Source organism: Lacerta agilis, chromosome 15 (assembly GCF_009819535.1).
Source record: "Lacerta agilis isolate rLacAgi1 chromosome 15, rLacAgi1.pri, whole genome shotgun sequence".
Classification (NCBI taxonomy): Eukaryota; Metazoa; Chordata; class Lepidosauria; order Squamata; family Lacertidae; genus Lacerta; species Lacerta agilis.
Genome location: NC_046326.1, coordinates 32306863 through 32321199, shown reverse-complemented (window position 1 = coordinate 32321199; position 14337 = coordinate 32306863). Strand labels below are relative to the sequence as shown.

Genomic DNA, 14337 nt, shown 5'->3' with positions numbered 1-14337 from the left:
TGGTTCCCTTTAGCTTTGCTTCTCGCAGTGAGGGAACTGCCAGAAGGCCCTTGGCGCTGCATCTCAGTGTCCGGGCTGAACGATGGGGGTGGAGACGCTCCTTCAGGTATACAGGACCGAGGCCATTTAGGGCTTTAAAGGTCAGCACCAACACTTTGAATTGTGCTCGGAATCATACTGGGAGCCAATGCAGATCTCTCAGGACTGATGTTATGTGGTCCCAGCGGCCACTCCCAGTCACCAGTCTAGCTGCCGCATTCTGGATTAATTGCAGTTTCCAGGTCACTTTCAAAGGTAGCCCCACGTAGAGTGCAAGCTCCCAAGCGGGAGATAACCAGAGCAGGCATCACTCCCGCGAGACAGTCTGCGGGCATGCAGGGTCTTAGCCTGCGTACCAGATGGAGCTGGTAGACAGCCGCCCTGGACACAGAATTAACCTGCGGCTCCATGGACAGCTGTGAGTCCAAAATGACTCCCATGCTGCGCACCTGGTCCTTCAGGGGCCCAGTTACCCCATTCAGGACCTGGGAGTCCCCCACACCTGCCCGCCCCCTGTCCCCCCAAAACAGTACTTCTATCTTGTCAGGATTCAACCTCAATCTGTTAGCCACCATCCATCCTCCAACCGCCTCCAGGCACTCACACAGGACCTTCACTGGTTCTGATTTGAAAGAGAGGTAGAGCTAACAAGTTTCTTGTGGCAGCTTATGCTACAATAAATCTGCTAGTCATTGAGTGCCACAAGATTCAGATTTATTGTAGACAACTACTTGGGATACATGGTGTTCTCTCCCCTTGGACTGGTGTTTACTAAGGTAACTATTGCAAGCGTTGAGAAACTGAAGCATACATTTGAGGGTGCCATTGATCCCCATTAAGTAGCTATGCCTTAAGAAGTATAATTCCTTCAGTTTGGACAGAAAGCCAGGTGGCTTAAAAGGATGCAGAAGCTATGCATAGTTAATTAACACCTTTTGGGTGACTGAGTCTGATGTTGCCTTGGTAGTGAAGTAGTATTAAAAGTGACTTCTTTCTCCAGTAGCTTAGTGCTACCATTATATGAGAAAGATATCTGTAGGTTCACTAACCAGAAAGCTGCATCAATATATGTCATACTGTGGATATCCTTTGCATATGGCACTTTTTTCCTTAATGGAAAAAGAGCAGTGTGTTTCAAAAGAGAGTTCCTTGCTTTAACAGCACTTCAGAATTTTCTCCTTCAAGGAAAATTATCCTGTAGATCTTCTTATGTAAGGCTTACAGTTGAAAAAACTGTCCTCACCATGGAAGTTTCTCAAACTGTTGGACTTGGGGGGGGGCAGGGCATTGAATCTCACATTAGGAAGATTTTGGGTAACTTTGAAATGAAACTGTTAGCAGATAATGTCTTGAATGAGTTTATATTAATTACTATGGAGAGCTGTCTTGTACAGTGGGCCAACTTCCATGCATCAAATGAATGCTTTCTCTCCATTTCTTCTACTCTCTTTCCTGCCTCTTCCTAGCAGGCATATGAAGTACTTCACAACTGTGAAACAAAGAGCTTGGACAGCACAGTTTGGAAATGCAACTGAACAGAACAGCAGATTCTAGAAGATGCACAAGTTTTTTTATGACAAATATTTGTGCACTTTATAGAACCTGTATCTCTACTGTTCTAAGTTGTATTACTCTACTGCGTGGTCAGTTAGAATACCCTTTTTTAAAAAGTGGTATCTTAAAGCAACATTATGCCTTTTATCACCAGGTTTCTTAACTGTGGGAAAATTGATACTTAAGACATTTCTAAATTTGCAGGTGTAGTTTTTTTGAAAGTCTTGTTACTCTTCTGTTAAGTAAAGTCCTTTTCAACAAAGTGAAATGTGTGAATTGAATGCAAATGGTGTATTAATGGAGATTAGGGAGGCCAAGAGAAATTATTACTGAACATGTGGCTGTAACATTCTATGATGAAATGCTGTGTTGTGTGATATGAAGTGTGTGTGTGTCTCACAGAAAGAATAAGAGAGACCACATGGTGGGCCCTATGAGCTCAGAGGGCTTACCACGTCTTTTCAAAGACCTCTCTAGCTGCTGTGTTCCGGTTGGGTGGCTCACTTACTGTACTGTGTGGTAAGGACTCTGAGCTTGCACTGCCCATCTGCTGATCTCCACTCATTGTGGTGTTGGTGGAGAGATGTGGAAGGAATGCTTCAGTGAGCAGCATAGAATGCATAGTTGCAGCATAAGCTGAAAGGTCCCACTATGGAGTGTGGCTATTTCATACTTTGTGATCTGGCATTTGGAAAGACCAGGCATAATAGAAGTGGGTAGAGCATAGCTGGGTGGGTGGGTATGGGGTTTGGAATGAGAGACCAGATAGAGGCTGCAAGCTGCACCTGGTCTACAGACCAGTACATATTGGTGGAATGGATATATTTGTATGAGACCTGCTAGTTCCAGTCACAATCTAGAGCAGGGGTCAGCAAACATTTTCAGCAGGGGGCCGGTCCACTGTCCCTCAGACCATGTGGTGGGCCGGACAATATTTTGGGGGGAAAATGAACAAATTCCTATGCCCCACAAATAACCCAGAGATGCATTTTAAATAAATGGACACGTTCTACTGATGTAAAAACATGCTGATTCCCAGACCGTCCGCGGGCCAGATTTAGAAGGCGATTGGGCCACATCTGGCCCCCAGGCCTTAGTTTGGGGACCCCTGATCTAGAGTGTTGACTTGTTTGACTAGCTGATTATTTTACTTAAAGCAACAAGATATGTGAACTGTTAAAGGCTTCTTTTTTTCTTACAGTTATGAAGCAATGACATTGTAAACTATCAAATGTTTAAAATAGTGTGATGCATAGAATAACTGTGTGATTGATATTCATGAAACTTGCAGTTCTTGGTTTCTTGGCCTGGAACTGCAAGAATAGACCAGCTACAGACATTTTAAAAATGGATGAAATAACATGCAGCAAACTATACAAGAGAGGCCATCTTTAAATGCCTTGTAAACTATGTTGTGGGGGAAGGAACTGGACCCTGCCCCCTACAGGGATGAGGAGCAAAGAACTGACTCTTGCCTTTATGTCAGATGACAGAATTAATGATGCAATTAAAAGAAGCAGTCTCTTAGATTGTGGTGTTTGACTAGTTAATTCTTTATTGGTTTCCCATCTTTAGTGACATCCCCTTGAAGTGTCCTTTCCACTTCATTCATTCATAACCACCCTCTGATCCATCCTAAAACATTTGTTCTTTACCAGTTTACAGTAACTTTGAACTCCATCTTAGCAGAAGTGTGAGGTTAGCTTCATCACAGCTGTATGGATGGCTATTCAAATACACCTGAGCTCAGTTCTTTCCCCTTGGTTCTTTTGAGTTTTGAATGGTCCAGGAGGTAGGTATCTACTGGTACCTATTTTTCTGCCAGTAGGAGAATACTTTTCTTCCATTAGCCAGATGATCTCTTGTCGTCTCCTAAGATTCTTTTTCCTTGGGATAAATGTATTTCCAACCCAGATTTGACTACAAGAAAAATGTTAACTTAGTATGTTCAAGCTAAGGCAATCCAAATGATAAACCATTTTTTTCACTGAGAAGAGTTAAAGCATCAGAATGTTTTGCTTTTGAGGCTCTTGGTTCAAGAGAACTGTTTGCTCTTCCCAGCATATCTTTGCACCAGTAATGTAGTTTCATGTATGGAAATCCTGTGTGGTTCATTATGTGAAGCTCTTGAGTAGCACTGTTCAGCATTAATTCTAGTTGAATATGGCACACAAACAAGAATTTGCAGATGTGATCACAATTAGGCAAGGCAACATCTCACTTGATGCCTTCAGACCTCCCATTCTTAGGCTGTAGAAATTGTAAATGCAGCTAAAGCTTTGAACAGATGCTTTAAGACCTTTAAAGCACAGTAAATCACTTCAGTGATGAGAGCAGCTTACTGTCTGACTATTTGGCTTTTATAAATCCGCATGCGCAGAACACTGCATGAGGCGGATCTAGTCTCTGGCATCAAACATAGATTTGTAAGAATTTCAGCCTTCATGCTTCAGAAAAACCCAAACAAACAGATTTTATTTTGGATATGTACTTTTCCTATTACAAAGGCTGCATGCAAAAGGCTGCAGCATTCAGAATCTGAAACCTTTACAGTATTGGACGCTGCTTTCTGACATCTGGTCACTGATCCTTGTTGTCCCTTCACCTTTCGCTTATCATACTGTTCTTTGCCGGAACTGAGTTCTGCAAAGCTATATATTTCATCTAGGGCAAAACCTAAAATCTCAGGGTTTTGTGGGTTTTTTCCATAGGATATGAATTGCCCTATATTAAATACAAAATTGCAATGACTTGTATCCAATGTTAGTAATATTTGGAGTAGACCCATTGAACTTAATGGACTTTACTAACATAGGTCCATTAATTTCAATGAATCTACTTGGAGTTGAGCTTAGTTGGACACAACCTAATAAATCTCAAAAGCCTCAGGAAATGGTTTTCAGCAATAATATCCATCATCAATACATAAAGCTATGGTAATCTTTATACAGAAGCAGCTGGGTCCAAAATACTGGGAATGAAACTAGCTACAATTGTGAAGTTTTACATCAATTTGAAAAGGTAAACTTTTTGACTAATCAGCATTAGAAGAATATACAGCTTCTGATTCAGAAATGTGGCCACTTTTTGTATTTCGGGGGGTGCGGGGGGCAACCAAAGGTGGCTCAGTGGAAACAAACTTTGTATTTTTTTACATGTGCACAAAGCTAAGGAAGGTGACAAGTCCAAATATGAAGTGATTAAATCGGGCATAGGCAAACTTGGCCTTCCAGATGTTTTGAGACTACAATTCCCATCATCCCTGACCACTGGTCCTGTTAGCTAGGGATGATGGGAGTTGTAGTCCCAAAACATCTGGAGGGCCAAGTTTGCCTATCCCTGGATTAAATACTGTCAACTTGAATTTGAGTGTCAATTCCTATTGGATTATTATGAAGCAAAAGGTTGTGGTAATAATCCACTTAAATGCCACTATAAATAAAAAATTATAAATATTTGGTTTGCACAACTTTATGTGCCCAGTTCAATATGATTGTAGTCTTTTGTGAACATTATTACTGGGTTATCCTGCTTGAGTTTTATTGCCTTAGTAATAGTTGCCTTTTTAATAATTATTTTAGCTAAACTGTTTTTTACTGAATTTTATTAGGCAACCTGGTAATTTTATTAAACATTCAAGTTCCCATGGCAGAATAGAAGCTACCGGTATTCCAAAGACTCATACTAGCAATTGTGCTGTGTAACTTTTCTTTTTGTTTAAGTTCTTGAATTTGGTGGCTATTACATGGTAGCGGACACAATAAATAGACTTGATTTCTCTGTGTTCTCCTTTCTTGTCATAATTCCTGCTGAAAAGTTGCATGTTCTCTGAGCACTGGACAAAATAAAGTATTAGTGACCATGTCTCCATAGACTTTCACAGTTTGAGAACACAGGCCAACATGCTCAATTCATACCTGTTTTTGAAATAGAGGGCAGTGATACAGAAGTGGGAGAAGTATTGGAATGGCAGAAGGGTGTCCCGTACTGTTAAGTTTAGCTTGTGGGAAAGATAAACAAGCAGGGCTGTGCTGAGCCAAGTGTAAAATAAAACAACTGCAATTTGTGAGAGCACAGAGTGTTGGCAAGCCTGAGCTGAGGCGTCAGAGCTGTTTTACAACTGCTGCTATTGGTGGTTAGACCAAAACAGGAAAGAGAAGCTAAGCTTCGTGAGTAGATGGTCTTGTTGATTTAAATAGCTATTCCTTCACAGTGAATCCATTTTGTTTTGGAAACTGATTGATTGATGTTCATTTAGGTTATCTTCTCAGTTTAATGGGTCATACCTAATCCAGTCAGTCAGGATATTTACTCTTTGGAATTCTTGAATTCTCTTGTTGGTAGAACCACTTACTATCTCATGAGCTTACTTCCTCCCACCAAAACTTGCAGTTAGCCTAATCACTTGTGTACTAGAGTATGATCAGTTTTGGACTTATGACAACATTTTGCTTGCTCCCTAGAGAGTTGAACAAAATATATATGCATGAATGGATGCTTTCATATGTTACAGTATGGTGTCTGTGTGTGCACATGCAAAATACACAAGCCGCTGCATAATTCTGAAAGGACTGCTGTTGTTCAAGGTGTCAGCCTACAGCAGTGATTTAGAGTGGTCTCCCAGTATGCTGGCTATAAATGGATTTTGAATGGCCCATGTACGTAGCCAAACTTCCTCAAGAAATTGATTCTAATATCTATTTTGTACTTAAAAGGGCACAATGCAACATGGTGCAACTGAAAGCAGGAAAATGGCTTCTGTTTGGTCCATGAACCTGTTACAGTTTTGCTGCAAGTATTGGAACCCTAAAAAAGCTCATCCAATTCCTTAAATGTGAGGTGACTCGTCTTTTTTGACCCAAGGGTCATATTCACACTTCAGGGCTCCATGCCAGATACGGGTGTGAGCAAAGTTTGTGTGGTTAGACTGCACACACAGGAACACATTCTCTCCCCTTAACTTACTTGAAGGTGGGGAGACTCAGTGCTTTTACTTCAGTCATCAAATAATTTGATGTCTAGGGTTGGGGACAATTTCCATTCTCATCAAGGTGCTGGACTCTGCCTATGTCTACTTTACTTTTTTTAAAAAAATCCTGATGCTGCCAGAATTTATGGTGTCTTGGGTGGCCAGAAAAAAATGGCTTGGGGCCAGATAAGGACAGCAACTACATCCTAAATTCAAGGGGAGGGCTGTAGCTCGGAAGAGTAGATGCCTTAGAAGCAGAAGATCCCAGGTTTCATCTCTGGTGTTTCCAAGTAGGGCTGGGAAAGACTCATGCCAAAAACTCTGGAGAGCTATTGTTCAGTCAGTGTAGACCAGGGGTAAGTAAACTTTTTCAGCAGGGGGCCCATCCACTGTCCCTCAGACCTTGTGGGGGGCCGGACTATAAGCCATGCCCCCCACGACTCCCCGGAGCCCTGGTGGCTGCTTATCTGTGTCTTGCAAACAGCAGGGGCTGGCGGCAGTGGGACCATGAGTGGCGCGCAAAAGGGCTCTGGGGAGGTGCTGCTTAAAATGGCAGCTGCTTGAGCGCTGCTGCCGCTGGCACCAACAAAGCCCAGCCCCCTTCCTCCTCTAGGCAGGGCGGGGAGAAGCCAGGAGGAGGGAGGGAGGAGGTGGCACCGGCACCGCCGTGTGAAGGGAGAGAGAAAGAACGTGTGTGCTGGCGATCCACGCGGCGATTCCCAGATCGTCCGTGGGCCAGATCCAGATGGCAGTTGGTCCTGATTCGGCCCGTGGGCCTTAGTTTGCCGACTCGTGGTGTAGACAGTACTGAGCTATGTGAACTAATGGCTTGACTCTGTATAGCTGTGTAGCAGCTGATCATCCTATGTTCCCTAGTTGGAACCTGCTGCTGTGTCCAGTTCGTCCTGTTTTATGCTTACTGTTTTGAAAAACTTTACTTTTTTATTCATGCTATTTGGTTTGAAGACTTTGCCATAGCTAGCTATGAATTTATGGACAGAATTTATAATGTTATATATGGTTTATCTGGCACCAAAAAGTACTGTAGCACTAAGGGGTGCAGAATGTTGAAGGGACAATCTTATTTATTTAAATTCCATTTATTTTCTGCTTCCCATAAAATATATGGAAGCAATTTCACATTCTTCAGAAACTTTAGGAAAATGTTTACGCTACTTCCACTCTATACTACAGTTTTAAAACTTTGGTTCTGTAACCATACACTGGCATTATGCAATGGGTTCTGCCTTCCCATTTTTGTGTTACAGGTAAGAATAACTTGTATGGCCACTTGTTCTTAATGGAAAACTTAATCCTTTCTGAAACAGGTGTACAGTTGTCTAATCTCTTACAAAGCTGTAGTTCTTCATCTTCCTAAATCAGCCTCCCTGGCAAGTAAGCATTAGTATGTCAAATTTGGATCAGTTTAACATTGTTGCTCATGTAGATCCAAATAGCTGCACCCCAATCCAGCTTTTTTGCAGCTTGATTCCTGTGCTTTTCAGTCGCCCTCATCTGATAACTGATGACTGGTTTGTATATTCAGCATCACTACTGAATTTCCTCAGCTCAAACATAGCTGGCTTGCTGGTGATCTCCAGCTTATTTAGTGTATCATTAAACCCAAAGTACATGTTTACTGTGATAAATGTTTTGGGATGCTTTAATGGGAAGCAATTAATTAATTAATTAAATGGAGGGACATGGTTACTGCTTGTATAACTTAGTGCTTAAATAATAAGGGGCTTTTTTTGGTAAAAAGTAAATTGAAATACAGTAATATGCTAAGATATACCAGATACTAGCAATTCTGTAGATCTTGTTAAATAGTAGTAATATTCATTATAAAGATAAATGGAAGCAGGACTTTCAAGACAGTATTCCAGAAGTCTGGAATTATTTATTTTTTAAGTTAGCCACCTTTTTTGATGACTACATGCTATAGTGAAAAGTGGTAAGACAGCCTTCCAATGTCATTGGCCACCTTGGAAGTCTTGAAAAAGAGGTGATGGTAGGCACTGACATTGCAATAAAGAGATTTTAAACATCTGGTGGAAATGTGGGAAAGCAAATATTCTTGTGTCTATAGTTGCCAGTGTCTTGAAACAGATCTATAGATATGATGTTAAAGCTGTTTGCATAGTAGAATTAGGTAACAAAATGTTTTAGATCAGTGGTTCCCAATTGGTGGCCCACAGACACCAGGGGTCTGCGTAACCGACCCAGGGGGTCATTGGGACCATTCACATAAGAAAACTACCATAGAGATACCAAAATTTCCAAAAGTAGGCGGTCTATGTCTTGGCTTTTGAAAAACGGGTTCACAGTACTTTCAGACCCCTGAAAAACAGGGGTCCCAATTAGCTAATTGGGAACCACTGATGTTCTCACTAAAGCTTATCTTCTCTTTCTTGAATAAGATGCTCCTTGAGTTTTTGAGGCCTCAGTGGACAGATGGTATCAACTGCTGCTGGGTTTTGGAATTCTTTATAAAGAATGTTGTTGGAGGTGCTGGGAGTGTAGTGATGTAAAAAGGACCTTTCCTCAGCATTCTTGTTGCTTTATTGCCTTGCAAAGCCTACAGTGGCCAGGGGGGAACAGCCCTCTTGCAACCATGTTACTGAGCACTGGGTCTGGATTAACGCAGAATGTTAGCATCCAAAGAAATCAGAATACCAGTAGGTAGCATACGACTTTTCATGTTGCAGTAGTTTAGTTCACAGGGGACAATACAGTACTAGAATACTGTTTTAAGCTTTGGTTACAAATTCAAGGAATGAGGAAGCAAAGCTGTGTACTGCTGTGTAGGAGTTTTGTTGGTTTATAATGATAAGGTGTTCAACCTGTTATGGATGGGGCTGGACTCGCCTGAAAGGTCAGGTGCACAGCTCTAAGGTTCTTCTAGCTGCATTGTTGCCATTGGAGCCCCAGTGATCATGCCTTACTGATGTTGTGCATCTTTTACAAGCCTAGGTTGGTGCAGAGGTTGTAGCCTTTCCTAAGAAGGGATAGTTTAGGCATGGTTTCTGGTAACCTCCCATTTGGATTGTTGCAGTGTGTTATATGTGGGGTTTTCTTTTGAATATTGATCAGAAACTGAAGTTAGTATAAAATAAAGCAACTGGATTGCTAACTAGGACCACACATTGTAGTGTATCTCACCAGCATTAAATGAGCCTTGCTGATAGCTGCACTGTTTCCAAATCTAGTTCAGGGTGTTGATGTCAAATTTCAAACCATTAGAGCAGGGGTCAGCAAACTTTTTCAGCAGGGGGCCAGTCCACTCTCCCTCAGACCTTGTGGGGGGCCGAACTATATTTTGAAAAAAAAATATGAACAAATTCCTATGCCCCACAAATAACCCAGAGATGCATTTTAAATAAAAGGACACATTCTACTCAAGTAAAAACACGCTGATTCCCGGACCGTCTGCGGGCCACATTTAGAAGGTGATTGGGCCGCGTCCGGCCCCCAGGCCTTAGTTTGGGGACCCTTGCATTAGAGTACATTAGGCCCACAACTTACTTTAAGGTTACATTCCAGGTATTGCATCTAAAGCCATCTAAAGCCAAAATAACATAGTCAAAACTCATTGGGTTTAATGGCGGGTGGGATTGCCAAAATCATTTTTCATGGAGCCCTGCACCTTTTCCACCATATTTATATATTTCCTAGGTGCCTTCACTATGAAGTTGAATGCCACATTTTCAGTTGTTTGCTGATTTTAATTTAATTTAAATTATTTTTAATCATTTAGGTATTTACAACCTGCTCTTCACTGATTATTTTCAATTCCAGAGCAGGGAACAATGACAACAACAATATAGAAATATATGGATAAAATAATATAGAAAAATTACGGAATCCATAAAAACAAGTTCAGTAAATAACGAAATAGCAGCTCCATCATAAAGCAAACAAAGCTAAAGTCCAATAAGGACAAAAATTAAAATTTTCTATGTAAACAAAGGATACAGGCAAGTCAGCAGACTGAAACAACCAAATGATCTTAGCAACAGTTTCCACCCCATCTCTCATCAGCACTGTGCTTTTCTATTGTTTTATAGGTGATGGTTTATTGGTATTATTTTCTATATAATAATAAATCTCCCTGAAATCAATAGTTGTAGGCATTGGTTTTCTCAGCTTATATTTATATTTATATTTAAAAACTAGGTGCTGCATAAAACATATACATGGGCCCTGTAGAATTGACAATTTAAGTTAGACACAGCACCAGAAACAAAATACTAAAGTTGAACAGTTGATGAGATAATTGATCTAAGTGGTGGATTCTCCTTCATTGGAGGTTTTTAAACAGGTTGGATGGCCATCTGTCAGGGATTATTTAGTTGCAAGTCCTGCACTGAAGAGGGTTGAACTAGATGCCCTTATGGGTCCCTTCAAACTCTATTGTTGTTAAATTTATTTATACCCTGCCCTTTTCCCTGATGGACTCAAGGCGGCTTACACTTCTATGCTTCTATTAGCTTGCACATTTACAGGCTATTCAGGAAAGCCCTGACTTCTTTGTTTCTTTGGTGTTCAGAGTGCTGTGGCAGACCGGTTCCTTTGAAATGGCAGGCTGCAGCCACCAATGGAAGTTGAAAAGTCAAGATACCATACATAGTTGCTCCTTTAGCCATAGGGCTCTTCCTGCTTAGTCATTTTTGTTGACTTGTATAGAGGGCTCTCTCCCTGTAAACCAGTGATGGAGTGCTGCTTGCTCATAACAGCTTTGAACTAAAGCCATATCCCAGCCACGGTTTCCTTTTTGGCTTATAACCCTGGACTTGGTTGTGGAAGTTATTGTAAATCCCAGCTTGTGCTATAAACTGAATTGCTGATCCATGGCACAGTCAAAACTGTTTACTTGGTTTTTTAAATTCTTGGCACTGCCATCTTGGTGTACCAAATGAAAGCACTGTTGGAGTAGAATGAGTCAGATTTCCATTTCAGGCCATAATCTTGTCACAAGAGGACAACACAGAAGGCAAGGTCTTGAGATGTACTTTACAGTGGCATTTCAGTACAACAGACTTTGTGCTTAGTTCAAAACACTGCATTAAAGATAGAGTAACTTCAAAAGTCCGCAACTTTACTGTAGAAAAACCAAAGGAGCCAAGGGAGTAAAGCTGTTGCTAAATACAAGAGTGCTGTCTCCCTCTGTAGGTCACTCTTAACATCAGTTGAAAAACAAAAAATAGAGCATAAATAGGGAAATGCTTTATGCAAACTAGCATGTTTCTTCTGTTTTCTAACCTTAGTGGAGATACACATAGTTCTTCCTCTGTGGTTTGGACCATGTCCATTGTATCAGATTTTGTTGTTGTTTAGTCGTCTTAGTCATGTTTGACTCTCCGTGACCCCATGATAGTTACTAATTTTTTTCAACCTGAAACACAGTTGTGGCATCCGGTTAAGTCCATGGCCTGCTCTGCTTTTGCCCTTTACCGCAGCTGTGTCAAATTATGTCATCCTGCAAACCTTGAATCAAGCTTCCTGTACAACCTGTTTAAAAGATTTGCGAGAAAACAATCAGCTGTTCCTACTATGGGTTGATTTTGTGTTCGCTACTAGGGAGGCAACACTTCAAAAGTGTATTGAAATGAGACAAGTGAATTTTATCAGTGTATGAAAAAGTAAGACTTGGAAGAGTGTTGCAACATAATTCAACTCTTGCTGTGCCTTCTGCAAATCACCAGGGACTGACAGAATGTTGATCAGGATGTAAGACAAATTGGGAAGTCACCAGTTTGGATTACTGTATATCAAGGCACTTTTTTCCAGCTTCCCACTCCACAGTACTACTGACTTACCTTATGGGATGGCTCTTAAGGATTCCAATGTGATGCACAGGAAGTACTTTAAAGGCTCACAAGTGATATACTCTAGGTATATTAATGACATCCACAGTCATATTTATTGACCTTTTAGATAGTAATGTGTGCATTTCTGTTTGTTTCTAGTATCTGGAGCTTGTGACCGTCTACTACAGAGCAGCCAATGTGGTGACTACCAGATATTGTTTAACTGAAATTTTGATTATCCCTTCCCATTGGCTATGATAGGAGTTGTAGTCCCATCAACATCTGGAAGATACCGCTTTGGCTGCTCCTGCCCTGTAGTCTTAATTTTTTTTTTGCTCCTGTCCAAGCATATTTAGAGCCTTAGCATGCCCATACTTTCAGATAAACTTTCTTCCAAGTATTTGGAATGTAAGATTGGGAAGTTAGATTGCAACAGAGTCGAGGTTTGAATTTATCAGAAGACTATGCTTACACTAACAAAACCTTAGGAATATTTCTATAAATGTTTGAAGACACTGCAGGTGCCAGTTATGGGAAAATAATTATTGCTGACTTCATTGGTGATTTCTTGGTAACAACCACAAATCCACAGCTATGCCTCAGACTACCTGAATGAAGTTTGGGAACCCCTGATCTAGGGAATGCACTGCAGTTGAACAGGCTTCTTAAAATTGCTTGCACCTCAAAGAAGCTGTGTGAAATAAAGTAAATTCTATATCAGAGCTTTCCAAGCTGTGTGTCACATTAGTGTGTCAGCTGCAGTGTATAGGTGTGTTGCATGAACGCTCCCCACGCTGCTCCTGGGGCTGGAAAGGGGTTAGTTTAACCTCTGGTTTACTAGTAAAGCTGAATTACTGTGTCGCGAAATGATGCGAATTAAAAGTGTGACTAAAAAGTGTGTCACCAACATTAAAAGTTTGGAAAACTTTGTTCGATACCCATTTTTTTGTGGGTGAATGGTAACTGGTTGTCTAGGCCTCACAAAGTTTAATAGCTTCTTATTTAAGAAATACATGTCCACCTTTTGACTTTCAAAAGTCCTCAAGGGGGTTGACAGAGAAATGAATTAAAAACCCATAAAACAGCATTAAAAATCATAAAATGAAGTGGTAAGCTGTTAATAAAAGCAGGAAACTACCATAATAAAACAACAAGTATAAAATAAAATATGGTATGCTAAGTGCAAGGGAATAGGATCCACTTTGACACTCTTGTTACCTTGGCAGGTACTTGGTGAAATATTGAAGGATTGATGTGACAGTTTAGGCACTACCACAAAAAAAGGCTTGCTCTCACTATTGGAGACATACGGAGAAGGGCCTTTGAAGCTGACCTTGGTTGCCTGGCAGGTTCACGTAGTAACTAGTGCTCTTATGCAGGTCACAAGCAATTTAGGCTGCTCTCAGTCAACACCTGGAAAGCAACTGGGATCTGGATTTCTTCTTCACACAAATGATTTAATGGATAGCCTACAACCTTGATTTATTTGCATCTTCAAAGAGCAATAATTTTTTTAGTGTGTTAACACATTTTTAGACCAATTTACAGCCTAAGTAAATAATGACAAACTGAAGTTGATGGTCAGGTTTGGTATGAGTGTTCTGCATTATAAAAGACATCATTTTTTTGCCCATGGGAAGGAGCTAGATATGTGAAGGCCCAGAATAAGCAGAGGGGGTAATTTTTCCCTTGCCCCTAACCTTTACGTATCATGGGGCAACTAGCTTGTACAGGTGATCATAGCAGGCTTTTTGGCTGAATAACAAGGTAAAATACTTTAAACTATGTTTTATTGGAATTTATAGTAGGTTGTAGCATAATTAGATAGCCATTCTTTCAGGGAAGAAGAATCTAGCCACAAGTCAGTTTGGAGGCTCACAGGGGAGTAGGACCATATGGCTAGGAATGAGCAACTTGGTTTCTCTGAAATAGCTTTATGTGTTGGGCATTTGGTATATCATTGAA

The 14337-nt window shown here is 40.8% G+C and overlaps 1 protein-coding gene across 2 annotated transcripts in view; it reads left to right on the top strand.

Moving 5' to 3' along the window:
- UBE2G1 (ubiquitin conjugating enzyme E2 G1) overlaps window positions 1–14337 on the top strand; it is a 33134-nt gene that overhangs the window by 6800 nt on the left and 11997 nt on the right. The gene's annotated exons all lie outside the window — the stretch shown is intronic.